Raw genomic sequence first — 14,657 nt, 5'->3', positions numbered from 1 at the left:
TCACACTCTTCTGTGGTGGAGAATTCCACAGGTTCACTATCCTCTGAGTGAAGAGGTTTCTCCTCATCCCAGTCTTAAATGGTCTATCCCATGTCCTTACACTGTTACTCCCTTGTCCTAAACCCTCAGCCAAAGAACACAACATCCTTGCATCCAGTCTGTCCAGCGCTGTCATAATTTTATATGTTTCAATGAGATCCTCTCTCATTCTTCTAAATTCCAGTCAATACAGGCCCAGTCGACCCAATCTCTCCTCACACGACAATCCTGCCATCCCAGGAATCAGTCTGGTAAACCTGTGTTACACTCCCTCTATGGCAAGTATATCCTTTCTGAGATAGGGAGACTAAAACTGCACACAATACTGCAGATGTGGTCCCACCAGGGCCCTGTACAGCTGCAATGAGACATCCTTGTTCCTGTACTCAAGATCTCTTGCAACAAAGACCAACATACCATTTGCCTTCCTAACTGTTTGCTGTACCTGCATGCTTGCTTTCAGTGCACTCGGACACCCATATCCCTTTGTATGTTAACATTTCCGAATCTATCAGCATTTAAATCATTGTCATTCTGTTTCTCCGTCCTAAGTAGATAACTTCACATTTATCCATGTTATACAGAACCTGCCATGTATTTGCCCACCAACTCAACTTGGCTAAATCATCCTGAAGCCTCTTACATCCTCCTCACCACTCACCTTCCCACCAAGTTTTGTGTCGTCAGAAAACTTGGAAATAGTACTTTTTGTTGCCTGATCCAAATCGTTGATGTGCATTGTGAATAGCTGGGACCCAAGCAGAGATCCCTGTGGGACCCCACTAGTCACTGCCTGTCACTTTGGAAAATACCCATTTATTGCTACTCTCTGTTTCCTGTCTGCGAACCAATTCTCGATTTGTGTCAATATTATATTATGTATTTTCATGGAGAAACACCTCTTCCACGGCGATCTGGCCTCCTCCAAGACACCCGGTCATTTCTCAGTGCTGTTTGTTAGATTTTGCTGTTGTGTAAATTAGCTGCTGTGTTTCTGCACATTGCAGTAGTGTCGACACTCCAACAACATTCCATTTGCATTTAGCACTTTTGGGCTTCATGAAAAGTGCTACATAGGCGCAGGTTTAATATCTTAAACACTGGATATTCTGACTAGATTAAATATCTGTAATTTCCATTCCGAAAGAGTGTTCGAAACAGCATTTGTAAGATTCATTGTCTTCAAATTGCCTTCACACCTCTCTCCACCTGATTTGAATGATCTCCTCCAGTACATCCTCGGACTCTCCCTCCAACTCCTCTGACCTGTCACACCGGTTCTAGGTTCCTCTGCTCCAACATTGGAAACCAAGCAAAGTGCCAACTGCTGCCTTGATGCCACTGTCTATTTCCGACCCTGTCTCAACCTATCTGCTGCTACAACCTTCATTCATTCCTTTCTTACTACTCTAGACAAATACCTGCTGCCTTTACTCGGACCAAAGTCCTGTTCACCCATCACCCCCAAAGTCCCATTCACCCATCACCCCCAAAGTCCCGTTCACACATCACCCCATGCTCACTGACTCCAGGTCCACAGATACTTTGATTTTAAAATTTGCATCCTCATTTTCAGATTGCTCCATAGCCTCACTCCTCCCGATCTCTGGAATCACCTCCAACCCTTCATGGTGCCTGCACTCCTCCAATTCTGGTCTCTTGCATATCCCTGATTTGGACAGCTCTGCCATGAGAAGCCATATTTTCAGCCAGTACGCTGCCTGGCACCTAAACTCAGGAATTCCATCCCTCAGATCCTTTGCCTCCTTACCTCTCTCTTCTCCTTTAAACCTACCTCTTTAATCCAGTATTTGGCTGGCAGTGCCAGGCTGGCATTTTCCCTGTTCTGTGGAACAGGCACGGGGTGCCCTGCTCTGGTGCAGCGGGTGTGGGGAACCTGAGGACCCCCCTTACAGGTGAGCCGGGGCTTTGAGGGGGTTTGTGGGTCGCGTTGGGGGGTTGAGAGATCGTGACGCCATTTAAAAATGGCATCCCAATCTCCTTCTGCACTGAGGGCTCCTGGTGACCGGAGCTCCTCAGTGCAGAAAATGGGACAAAGTGTGGCCTCGTCGGGGTGTTCCCCACTGAGACCCCGTATCTACCTGAATGGGCGTTCAAAAGCGTGGGGGTTCTCAGCGTTCTGAGCACCGGGAAACTCCTGGCTAAACGCGCTAATTACGGGACTCCGTTCCCATTCGGGTAGTTCATGCGCTACAATTATAGGTTTGGTTAGTGGACCCTCTGGTGGTTCTTTAAGTGAATGATGTGGTTTAACTGGAGAGTGGAGATCAGTATCTAACATGTCATCCTTTGACTAGAATTCCATCGCCCCCTGAAAATGGTTGCGCAGATTGCAATACACGATTAACTTGGGCCACTTGAAGTAATGCAGGCAGCATGCACATTTGGTGCTGCCGGCTAATTATAATGATAGTGGCACGGAGTCCAACATTAAACACACTGCTGAATGGCTTCATGCCTCAGCAGGTGACCCAAATTCCTGTGAACCTCACAAAACTTAAAGCTGCAGTTGGCTGGCCAGTGCCAGCACTTTAGCTTCAAGGATGTGGATGCAGTGCCGCAAAAGGTTCAGTGACCTCACTCGAGTGGTCAAGGTCAGTGAATGCATCTTCATATTCCACATTATAACTGAGCCACTAGTCTCACACACTGTTCAGAATGCCAACTGTGGGGAGACCACATCACTCAACTCTTAACATTCTCAATCAAACTTGACGCCAACCCAACATTCACCAGCCTCCCCTCACCCCCACACACCCTGCTGCAAGTCTCACGCTGTCATCTCATAGTTTGCAGGCATTGCCAGCTAATAAACTGCGACAGCTTCATCATATAAACTGACAGACTTCCTTCTCTCTATCTCTCTCTTTCTCTCTCTCGCATGGGAGCAGCAGCATCTAATAGGCAAGAGGCAGGCACGGCTGCATGTTCTCACCCCCCAGAAAGTAGTCATTCGTACGACAATGACTGGCACCAGGACAGTGGTGGGAATGAGGGATGTGGATGAATGTTCACTTCTCATCCACCTTCTCCCGTCCGTCTTCACCCCTACCCCCTCATTCCAAACTCTCTTCTGATAAAATGCACTCATGGTTTGTGTGCGTCACTATGATAGTATCCCTAATTGTCCCTCAACTGAGTGGCTTGCTCGGCCATTTCAGAACACATATAAGAGTCAGAATTTAAGAGCAAGACAGTTTTTGGTGGGCCTGGAGTCACATGTAGGCCAGACCAGGTAATGGTGGCAGATTTCCTTCTGTAATGGACATTAGTGAACCAGGTGGGTTTTTACAACAATCAACAATCATTAGACCTTTAATTACAGATTCTTTGTGAATTCAAATTTCACCATCTGCAGTGGTGGGATTTGAACCCTGGTCTCTAGATTGCTTGTCCAGTGAGAATACCACTATCACAATCTCTGGTGTAAAGTCACTCACACTCTTTGGTGTAAAGTCACTCACACTCTTTGGTGTAAAGTCACTCACACTCTTTGGTGTAAAGTCACTCACATTCTCTGGTGTAAATTCACTCACACTTGCTGGTGTAGAGTCCCTATCACACTCTCTGGTGTAGAGTCCCTCTCATGCTCACTGGTACATAATCACTATCACAGCCTCTTGTATAAAGTCACTATCACACTCGCTGGTGTAGAGTTCCTATCACGCTCACTGGTACATAGTCACTATCACAGCCTCTTGTGTAAAGTCACTATCACACTCGCTGGCGTAACATCCCTAGGAATACTCACTGGCGTATAGCCACTTTCACAATCGTTAGGGTAAAGCACCTATCACACTCTCTGGTGCAATGTTACTATCACACTCACTATTGTAAACTCCCCATCACAATCTTTGGTGTAAAGTTACTCACACTCTCTGGTGTAAAGTCTCTGTCACAACGTCTGATGTAAAGTCACTCACACTCGCTGGTGTTAAGTCTCTATCACGCTATCTGGTGTAAGGTCACTAGCACTCTCCAGTGTAAAGTCACTCATACTCTCTGTTGGAAAGTCATTCACACTCTCTGGTGTAAAGTCACTCACACTCACTGGTGTAAAGTCACTCACATTCTCTGGTGTAAAGTCCCAATCACAATCTCTGGTGTAAAGTCACTCACAATCTTTAGTGTAAAGCCCCTATCACACTCTCTGGTGTAATGCCACTATCACATTCACTAATGTAAACTCCCCATCACAATCTTTGGTGTAAAGTTACTCGCACTCACTGGTGTAAAGTCTCTGTCACAACGTCTGGTGTAAAGTCACTCACACTCACTGGTGTAAAGTCACTCACACTCTCTGGTGTAAAGTCCCAATCACAATCTCTGGTGTAAAGTCACTCACAATCCTTAGTGTAAAGCCCCTATCACACTCTCTGGTGTAATGTCACTATCACATTCACTGATGTAAACTCCCCATCACAATCTCTGGTGTAAAGTCACTCGCACTCTCTGGTGTAAAGTCTCTGTCCCAATGTCTGATGTAAAGTCACTCACACCCGCTGGTGTAAAGTCACTATCACACTCTCTGGTGTAAAATTACTATCACACTCTCTGATATAAAATCACTCACACGTGTTGATGTACAGTCACTCATTCCCTGGTGTAAAGTCACTCACACTCTCTGGTGTTAAGTCTCTATCACGCTATCTGGTGTAAGATCACTCATACTCTCGGGTGGAAAGTCACTCACACTCACTGGTGTTAATTCTCTATCAAGCTATCTGGTATAAGATCACTCACACTCTCTGGTGTAAACTTACTCACACCTTCTGGTGTAAGGTTACTCACTCTCTGGTGTAAGGTCACTCGCACTTTCTGATGAAAAGTCACTAACACTCTCTTGTGTAAGGTCACTCGCACTTTCTATTGGCAAGTCGTTATGGGCAGCACGGTAGCATTGTGGTTAGCACGATTGCTTCACAGCTCCAGGGTCCCAGGTTCGATTCCCTGCTGGGTCACTGTCTGTGCGGAGTCTGCACATCCTCCCCGTGTGTGCATGGGTTTCCTCCGGGTGCTCCGGTTTCCTCCCACAGTCCAAAGATGTGCAGGTTAGGTGGATTGACCAAGCTAAATTGCCCTTAGTGTCCAAAATTTCCCTTAGTGCTGGGTGGGGTTACTGGGTTATGGGGATAGGGTGGGGGGGTGGACTTGGGTAGGGTGCTCTTTCCAAGAGCCGGTGCAGACTCGATGGGCCGAATGGCCTCCTTCTGCCTGTAAATTCTATGTAATTCTATATAATACTACGTAACACCCTCTGGTGTAAGGTCACTTGCACTTTCTGGTGGAAAGTCACTCACACTCTCTGGTGGATAGTCACTCACACTCTCTGGTATAAGATCACTCACACTCTCTAGTGTAAGATCACTCATACTCTCTGGTGTAAAGTCACTTACAGTCGCTGGTGCAAATTCACTCACACTATCTGATGGAATGTCACTCACACTCTCTGGTGTAAAGTCCCTATCACACTCTCTAGTGTAAGATCACTCACACTCTCTGGTGTGAGATCACTCACACTCTCTGGTGTGAGATCACTCACACTGTCTGGTGTAAGGTCACTCACACTCTTGGTGTAAAGTCACTCACAGTCACCGGTGCAAATTCACGCACAATCTCTGTTGGAAAGTCACTCAATCTGTGCTGTAAAGCCATTCATTTTTGCTGGGGTGTAAAGTCACTCGCACTCGCTGGCGTAAAGTAATTTACACGTGCTGGTGTAAAGTCCCGATCACAATCTCTGGTGTAAGGTCGCTCACACTCTCTGGTTAAAGGTCACTCTCTCTCACTGGTATAAAGTCAAGATCACATTCACTGGTGTACAGTCCCTATCACACTCACTGGTGTAAAGTCCCTATCAATACTCACTGGTGTACGACCTGCCCTTATACATCACAGATCCAGTGGCTGGGATGGATAAAATCATGGGGATCCTGAAGGAATTCGGCCGGTTCTCGGGGTACAAACTGAACATGGCAAAGAGCGAGTTGTTTGTAGTCCAGGCAAGGGGCCAGGAGGGTAGGTTGAGGGGGCTGCCGTTCAGGCTAGTAGGGGACAGTTTTAGATACTTAGGGATACAGGTGGCGCAGGACTGGGGCCGTTTGCACAAGTTGAACTTATCTCGGTTGGTGGAGCAAATGAGGGTTGGGTTCCGGAGGTGGGATGCGCTCCCACTGACACTAATGGGGAGAGTGCAAACGGTTAAAATGACAATCCTCCCGAGATTCCTGTTCGCCTTCCAGTGTCTCCCCAGTTTCATTCCGTGGCCTTTTTTCAAGAAGGTCAATAAAATGATTATGGGATTCGTGTGGGCGGGGAAGTCCCCGCGGGTGAGGATATTGATGCTTGAGAGGAACCGGGGGGAAGGGGGGCTGGCACAGCCAAACTTTAGTAACTACTACTGGGTGGCCAACATAGCTATGATAAGGAAGTGGATGGGGGATGCGAGGTCAGTTTGGGGGCGAATGGAGGCCACTTCGTGCAGGGGCACCAGTTTGGCAGCCCTGGTCACGGCGCCCCTGCCGCTCCCGCCGGCACGGTACTCCACCAGCCCCGTAGTGGTGGCGACTTTGCGGATCTGGGGCCAATGGAGAAAGCACGTGGGGGAAGTGAGAGCATCAGTTTGGTCCCCAATTTGCGACAATCACCGGTTTGCCCCGGGGAATATGAACGGTGGATTCTGAGCATGGCGGAGGGCTGGGATTGAGAGCATGGGGGATTTGTTCTTGGAAGGGAGCATCCCGAGCATGAGGGCGTTAGAGGAGAAATTTGGGCTGGCGAGAGAATTTGAGCTCAGGTAGTTGCAGGTGTGGAACTTTCTACGCAGACAGATTCCATCCTACCCACGCCTGCCACTTAGGGGGATCCAGGACAGGGTAGTGTCCAGTGGATGGGTGGGGGAGTGGAGAGTCTCGGATATATATAAGGAACTTATGGGAGCAGAGGAGTCACAGACCGAGGAGCTGAAGCTTAAGTGGGAAGAGGAGCTCGGGGGCGATATGGAAGAGGGCTTAGGGGCGGAGGCGTTGAGCAGGGTAAACGCGACCGCAACATGCGATAGGCTCAGCCTGATTCAATTCAAGGTCGTCCACCCGGCCCACATGACAGTGGCCCGGATGAACAAATTTTTCGGATTGGAGGACAGGTGCGCCAGATGTTCGGGAGGGCCAGTGAATCATGTTCACATGTTTTGGGCATGCCCAAAACTCAGGGGGTACTGGCAGGGGTTCGTGGATGTTATGTCTCGGGTACTAAAAACAGGGGTGGTGATGAGTCCAGAGGTGGCTATTTTGGGGGTTTCAGAGGACCCGGGAGTCCAGGAGGAGAGAGAGGCTGACGTTTTGGCCTTTGATTCCCTGGTAGCCCAGCGACGAATTCTGTTGGCATGGAGGGACTCAAAGCCCCCGAAGTCGGAGGCCTGGCTATCAGATATGGCGAGCTCTCTCGGTCTGGAGAAAATTAAGTTCGCTTTGAGAGGGTCACTGTCAGGGTTCGCCCGGAGGTGGCAACCATTTATCGACTTCTTCGTGGAAAATTAATCATCGGGGGTGGGGAGGGGGGGGGGGGGGGGTTATTGTGCCAAAATGTCTCAATAAAATTGTTTATCAAAAAATACTCACTGGTGTACATACACTATCATAATCTCTAGTGTAAAGTCCCTATCACACTCACTGGTGTATAGTGACTATCAGAATCTCTGGTGTCAAGTTACTAAGTTACTATCATACACTCTGGAGTAAACTCACTCACATTCACTGGTGTAAAGTGTCTATCGCAATCTCTGGTGTAAAGTCCCTATCCCACTCACTGGTGTAAAGTCCCTATCATTACTCACTGGTGTATAGACACTATCAAAATTTCTGGTGTAAAGTCCCTATCACACTCACTGGTGTATAGTCACTATCAGAATCTCTGGTGTAAAGTTACTATCATACACTCTGCTATAAACTCACTCACATTCACTGGTGTAAAGTCTCTGTCACAATCTCTGGTGCAATGTCATTCACACTCATAATTGCTGGTGTAAAGTTACTCACACTATTTGGTATAAAGTCCCTATCACAACCTATGGTGTAAAGTCCATATCACACACTCTGGTGTAAAGTCCCTGTCACACTTCTGGTGTAAATTCAAGATCGCACTCCCTGGTGTAAAGACAAGATCACACTCCCTGGTGTAAAGACAAGATCACACTCCCTGGTGTAAAGTCAAGATCACACTCCCTGGTGTAAAGTCAAAATCACAGTCCCTGGTGTAAAGTCAACATCAAACTCTCTGGTGTAAAGTCCCCGTCAAACTCACTGGTGTATAGTCAGTATCGCAATCTTCAGTGTAAAGTCCCTATCAAAATCTCTGATGTAAAGTCACTCACACTCACTGGTGTAAAGTCATTCACACTCTCTGGTGTTAAGTCTCTATCATGCTCTCTAGTGTAAAATCACTCACACTCTCTGGTTTAATGTCATTCACACTGCTGGTGTAAAGCCACTCACAAACTTTGGTGTAAAGTCACTCGCTGGTGTAACATCCCTATCACAATGCCTGGTGTAAAGTCACAGTTGATGGTGCAAAACCACCATCACACTCTCTAATGCCAAGTCCCTATCACACACCCTAGTGTAAAGTCCCTGTCACAACCTCTGGTCTAAAGTTACTCAAAACTTCTTGTGCATTGTTATTCACACTCATTGTTTTAATCACGTTTGCACAAGCAGGTGTACATTTCCTCACACCCAGTGGTATAAACTCGCCCACATTCCCTGGTGGAAAGGTGCTCACACTGCCTGGTGTATAGCTGCTCAAATCCTTTTGTAAAAGGTTGGACAGTCCCTGCGGTAATGTAGTTCAAAATTCCTTGTGTAAAACATTCCACAATCCAGAATATATATGGACCCAAGTTCTCCGATTTACAATCACTCACTGTCTGGTTTACAGTCACACACTGTCTGGTTTACAGTCACTCACTGTCTGGTTTACAGTCACTCACTGTCTGGTTTACAGTCACACACTGTCTGGTTTACAGTCACTCACTGTCTGGTTTACAGTTACTCACTGTCTGGTTTACAGTCACTCACTGTCTGGTTTACAGTCACTCACTGTCTGGTTTACAGTCACTCACTGCCTGGTTTACAGTCACTCACTGTCTGGTTTACAACACTCACTGTCTGGTTTACAACATTCACTGTCTGGTTTACAGTCACTCACTGTCTGGTTTACAACACTCACTGTCTGGTTTACAGTCACTCACTGTCTGGTTTACAGTCAGTCACTGTCTGGTTTACAGTCACTCACTGTCTGGTTTGCAGTCACTCACTGTCTGGTTTACAGTCACTCGCTGTCTGGTTTACAACACTCGCTGTCTGGTTTACAGTCACTCGCTGTCTGGTTTACAGTCACTCACTGCCTGGTTTACAGTCACTCACTGTCTGGTTTACAGTCACTCACTGTCTGGTTTGCAGTCACTCACTGTCTGGTTTACAGTCACTCGCTGTCTAGTTTACAGTCACTCACTGTCTGGTTTACAACACTCACTGTCTGGTTTACAGTCACTCACTGTCTGGTTTACAGCCATTCACTGTCTGGTTTACAGTCACTCACTGTCTGGTTTACAACACTTACTGTCTGGTTTACAGTCACTCACTGTCTGGTTTACAGTCAGTCACTGTCTGGTTTACAGTCACTCACTGTCTGGTTTGCAGTCACTCACTGTCTGGTTTACAGTCACTCGCTGTCTGGTTTACAGTCACTCACTGTCTGGTTTACAACACTCACTGTCTGGTTTACAACACTCACTGTCTGGTTTACAGTCACTCACTGTCTGGTTTACAGCCATTCACTGTCTGGTTTACAGTCACTCACTGTCTGGTTTACAACACTCACTGTCTGGTTTACAGTCACTCACTGTCTGGTTTACAGTCAGTCACTGTCTGGTTTACAGTCACTCACTGTCTGGTTTGCAGTCACTCACTGTCTGGTTTACAGTCACTCGCTGTCTGGTTTACAGTCACTCACTGTCTGATTTACAGCCACTCACTGTCTGGTTTACAGTCACTCACTGTCTGGTTTACAGTCACTCACTGTCTGGTTAACAATCTCCCACTGTCTGGTTTACAGTCACTCACTGTCTGGTTTACAGTCACTCACTGTCTGGTTAACAATCTCCCACTGTCTGGTTTACAGTCACTCACTGTCTGGTTTACAACACTCACTGTCTGGTTAACAGTCACTCACTGCCTGGTTTACAGTCACTCACTGTCTGGTTTACAGTCACTCACTGTCTGGTTTACAGTCACTCACTTTCTGGTTTACAACACTCACTGTCTGGTTTACAGTCACTCACTGTCTGGTTTACAACACTCACTGTCTGGTTTACAGTCACTCACTGTCTGGTTTACAGTCACTCACTGTCTGGTTTACAACACTCACTGTCTGGTTTACAGTCACTCACTGTCTGGTTTACAGTCACTCACTGTCTGGTTTACAGTCACTCACTGTCTGGTTTACAACACTCACTGTCTGGTTTACAGTCACTCACTGTCTGGTTTACAGTCAGTCACTGTCTGGTTTACAGTCACTCACTGCCTGGTTTGCAGTCACTCGCTGTCTGGTTTACAGTCACTCACTGTCTGGTTTACAACACTCACTGTCTGGTTTACAGTCACTCACTGTCTGGTTTACAGCCATTCACTGTCTGGTTTACAGTCACTCACTGTCTGGTTTACAACACTCACTGTCTGGTTTACAGTCACTCACTGTCTTGTTTACAGTCAGTCACTGTCTGGTTTACAGTCACTCACTGTCTGGTTTACAACACTCACTGTCTGGTTTACAGTCACTCACTGTCTGGTTTACAGTCACTCACTGTCTGGTTTGCAGTCATCACTGTCTGGTTTACAGTCACTCGCTGTCTGGTTTACAGTCACTCACTGTCTGGTTTACAGTCACTCGCTGTCTGGTTTACAGTCACTCACTGTCTGGTTTACAGTCACTCACTGTTTGGTTTACAGTCACTCACTGTCTGGTTTACAGTCACTCGCTGTCTGGTTAACAGTCACTCACTGTCTGGTTTACAGTCACTCGCTGTCTGGTTTACAGTCACTCACTGTCTGGTTTACAGTCACTCACTGTCTGGTTTACAACGCTCACTGTCTGGTTTACAGTCACTCACTGTCTGGTTTACAACACTCACTGTCTGGTTTACAGACACTCGCTGTCTGGTTTACAGCCACTCACTGTCTGGTTTACAGTCACTCACTGTCTGGTTTACAGTCACTCACTGTCTGGTTAACAATCTCCCACTGTCTGGTTTACAGACACTCGCTGTCTGGTTTACAGTCACTCACTGTCTGGTTTACAGTCACTCACTGTCTGGTTAACAATCTCCCACTGTCTGGTTTACAGTCACTCACTGTCTGGTTTACAGTCACTCACTGTCTGGTTTACAACACTCGCTGTCTGGTTTACAGTCACTCACTGTCTGGTTTACAGTCACTCGCTGTCTGGTTTACAGCCATTCACTGTCTGGTTTACAGTCACTCACTGTCTGGTTTACAACACTCACTGTCTGGTTTACAGTCACTCACTGTCTGGTTTACAACACTCACTGTCTGGTTTACAGTCACTCACTTTGTGGTTTACAACACTCACTGTCTGGTTTACAGTCACTCACTGTCTGGTTTACAGTCACTCACGGTCTGCTTTACAACACTCACTGTCTGGTTTACAGTCACTCACTGTCTGGTTTACAGTCACTCACTGTCTGGTTTACAGTCACTCACTGTCTGATTTCCAGTCACTCACTGCCTGGTTTACAGTCTCTCACTGTCTGGTTTACAGTAACTCACTGTCTGGTTTACAGTCACTCACTGCCTGGTTTACAGTTACTCACTGTCTGGTTTACAGTCACTCACTGCCAGGTTTACAGTCACTCACTGTCTGATTTACCGTCACTCACTGTCTGGTATACAGTCACTCACTGTCTGGTTTACAGTCACTCACTGTCTGGTTTACAGTCACTCACTGCCTGGTTTACAGTCACTCACTGTCTGGTTTACAGTCACTTACTGTCTGGTTTACAGTCACTCACTGCCTGGTTTACAGTCACTCACTGCCTGGTTTAAAACCACTCACTGTCTGGTTTACAGTCACTCACTGTCTGGTTAACAATCTCCCACTGTCTGGTTTACAGTCACTCACTGTCTGGTTTACAGTCACTCACTGTCTGGTTTACAACACTCACTGTCTGGTTTGCAGTCACTCACTGTCTGGTTTACAGTCACTCGCTGTCTGGTTTACAGTCACTCACTGTCTGGTTTACAGTCACTCGCTGTCTGGTTTACAGTCACTCACTGTCTGGTTTACAGTCACTCACTGTTTGGTTTACAGTCACTCACTGTCTGGTTTACAGTCACTCGCTGTCTGGTTTACAGTCACTCACTGTCTGGTTTACAGACACTCGCTGTCTGGTTTACAGCCATTCACTGTCTGGTTTACAGTCACTCACTGCCTGGTTTACAACGCTCACTGTCTGGTTTACAGTCACTCACTGTCTGGTTTACAACACTCGCTGTCTGGTTTACAGTCACTCACTGTCTGGTTTACAACACTCGCTGTCTGGTTTACAGACACTCGCTGTCTGGTTTACAGCCACTCACTGTCTGGTTTACAGTCACTCACTGTCTGGTTTACAGTCACTCACTGTCTGGTTAACAATCTCCCACTGTCTGGTTTACAGACACTCGCTGTCTGGTTTACAGTCACTCACTGTCTGGTTTACAGTCACTCACTGTCTGGTTTACAGTCACTCACTGTCTGGTTAACAATCTCCCACTGTCTGGTTTACAGTCACTCACTGTCTGGTTTACAGTCACTCACTGTCTGGTTTACAACACTCGCTGTCTGGTTTACAGTCACTCACTGTCTGGTTTACAGTCACGCACTGTCTGGTTTACAACACTCGCTGTCTGGTTAACAATCTCCCACTGTCTGGTTTACAGTCACTCACTGTCTGGTTTACAGTCACTCACTGTCTGGTTAACAGTCACTCACTGTCTGGTTTACAGACACTCGCTGTCTGGTTTACAGCCATTCACTGTCTGGTTTACAGTCACTCACTGTCTGGTTTACAGTCACTCACTGTCTGGTTTACAGTCACTCACTGTCTGGTTTACTATCACTCACTGTCTGGTTTACAGTCACTCACTGTCTGGTTTACAACACTCGCTGTCTGGTTTACTATCACTCACTGTCTGGTTTACAGTCACTCACTGTCTGGTTTACAACACTCACTGTCTGGTTAACAATCTCCCACTGTCTGGTTTACAGTCACTCCCTGTCTGGTTTACAGTCACTCACTGTCTGGTTTACAGACACTCGCTGTCTGGTTTACAACCATTCACTGTCTGGTTTACAGTCACTCACTGTCTGGTTTACAGTCACTCACTTTCTGGTTTACAACACTCACTGTCTGGTTTACAGTCACTCACTGTCTGGTTTACAACACTCACTGTCTGGTTTACAGTCACTCACTGTCTGGTTTACAGTCACTCACTGTCTGGTTTACAACACTCACTGTCTGGTTTACAGTCACTCACTGTCTGGTTTACAACACTCACTGTCTGGTTTACAGTCACTCACTGTCTGGTTTACAGTCACTCACTGTCTGGTTTACAGTCACTCACTGTCTGGTTTACAACACTCGCTGTCTGGTTTACAGTCACTCGCTGTCTGGTTTACAGTCACTCACTGTCTGGTTTACAGTCACTCACTGTCTGGTTTACAGTCACTCACTGTCTGGTTTACAGTCACTCACTGTCTGATTTACAGTCACTCACTGTCTGGTTTACAACACTCACTGTCTGGTTTACAGTCACTCACTGTCTGGTTTACAGTCAGTCACTGTCTGGTTTACAGTCACTCACTGTCTGGTTTGCAGTCACTCGCTGTCTGGTTTACAGTCACTCACTGTCTGGTTTACAACACTCACTGTCTGGTTTACAGTCACTCACTGTCTGGTTTACAGCCATTCACTGTCTGGTTTACAGTCACTCACTGTCTGGTTTACAACACTCACTGTCTGGTTTACAGTCACTCACTGTCTTGTTTACAGTCAGTCACTGTCTGGTTTACAGTCACTCACTGTCTGGTTTACAACACTCACTGTCTGGTTTACAGTCACTCACTGTCTGGTTTACAGTCACTCACTGTCTGGTTTGCAGTCATCACTGTCTGGTTTACAGTCACTCGCTGTCTGGTTTACAGTCACTCACTGTCTGGTTTACAGTCACTCGCTGTCTGGTTTACAGTCACTCACTGTCTGGTTTACAGTCACTCACTGTTTGGTTTACAGTCACTCACTGTCTGGTTTACAGTCACTCGCTGTCTGGTTTACAGTCACTCACTGTCTGGTTTACAGTCACTCGCTGTCTGGTTTACAGTCACTCACTGTCTGGTTTACAGTCACTCACTGTCTGGTTTACAACGCTCACTGTCTGGTTTACAGTCACTCACTGTCTGGTTTACAACACTCGCTGTCTGGTTTACAGACACTCGCTGTCTGGTTTACAGCCACTCACTGTCTGGTTTACAGTCACTCACTG

The 14,657-nt window shown here is 46.8% G+C and overlaps 1 protein-coding gene across 2 annotated transcripts in view; it reads right to left on the bottom strand.

Moving 5' to 3' along the window:
* spdef (SAM pointed domain containing ets transcription factor) overlaps positions 1 to 14,657 on the bottom strand; it is a 195,962-nt gene that overhangs the window by 14,207 nt on the left and 167,098 nt on the right. The window lies entirely within an intron of this gene.

The sequence above is a fragment of the Scyliorhinus torazame genome, chromosome 17, assembly GCF_047496885.1.
Source record: "Scyliorhinus torazame isolate Kashiwa2021f chromosome 17, sScyTor2.1, whole genome shotgun sequence".
Lineage (NCBI taxonomy): Eukaryota > Metazoa > Chordata > Chondrichthyes > Carcharhiniformes > Scyliorhinidae > Scyliorhinus > Scyliorhinus torazame.
Note: the sequence above shows the minus strand (reverse complement) of the source record. Positions and strands in the feature narration are given on the sequence as shown.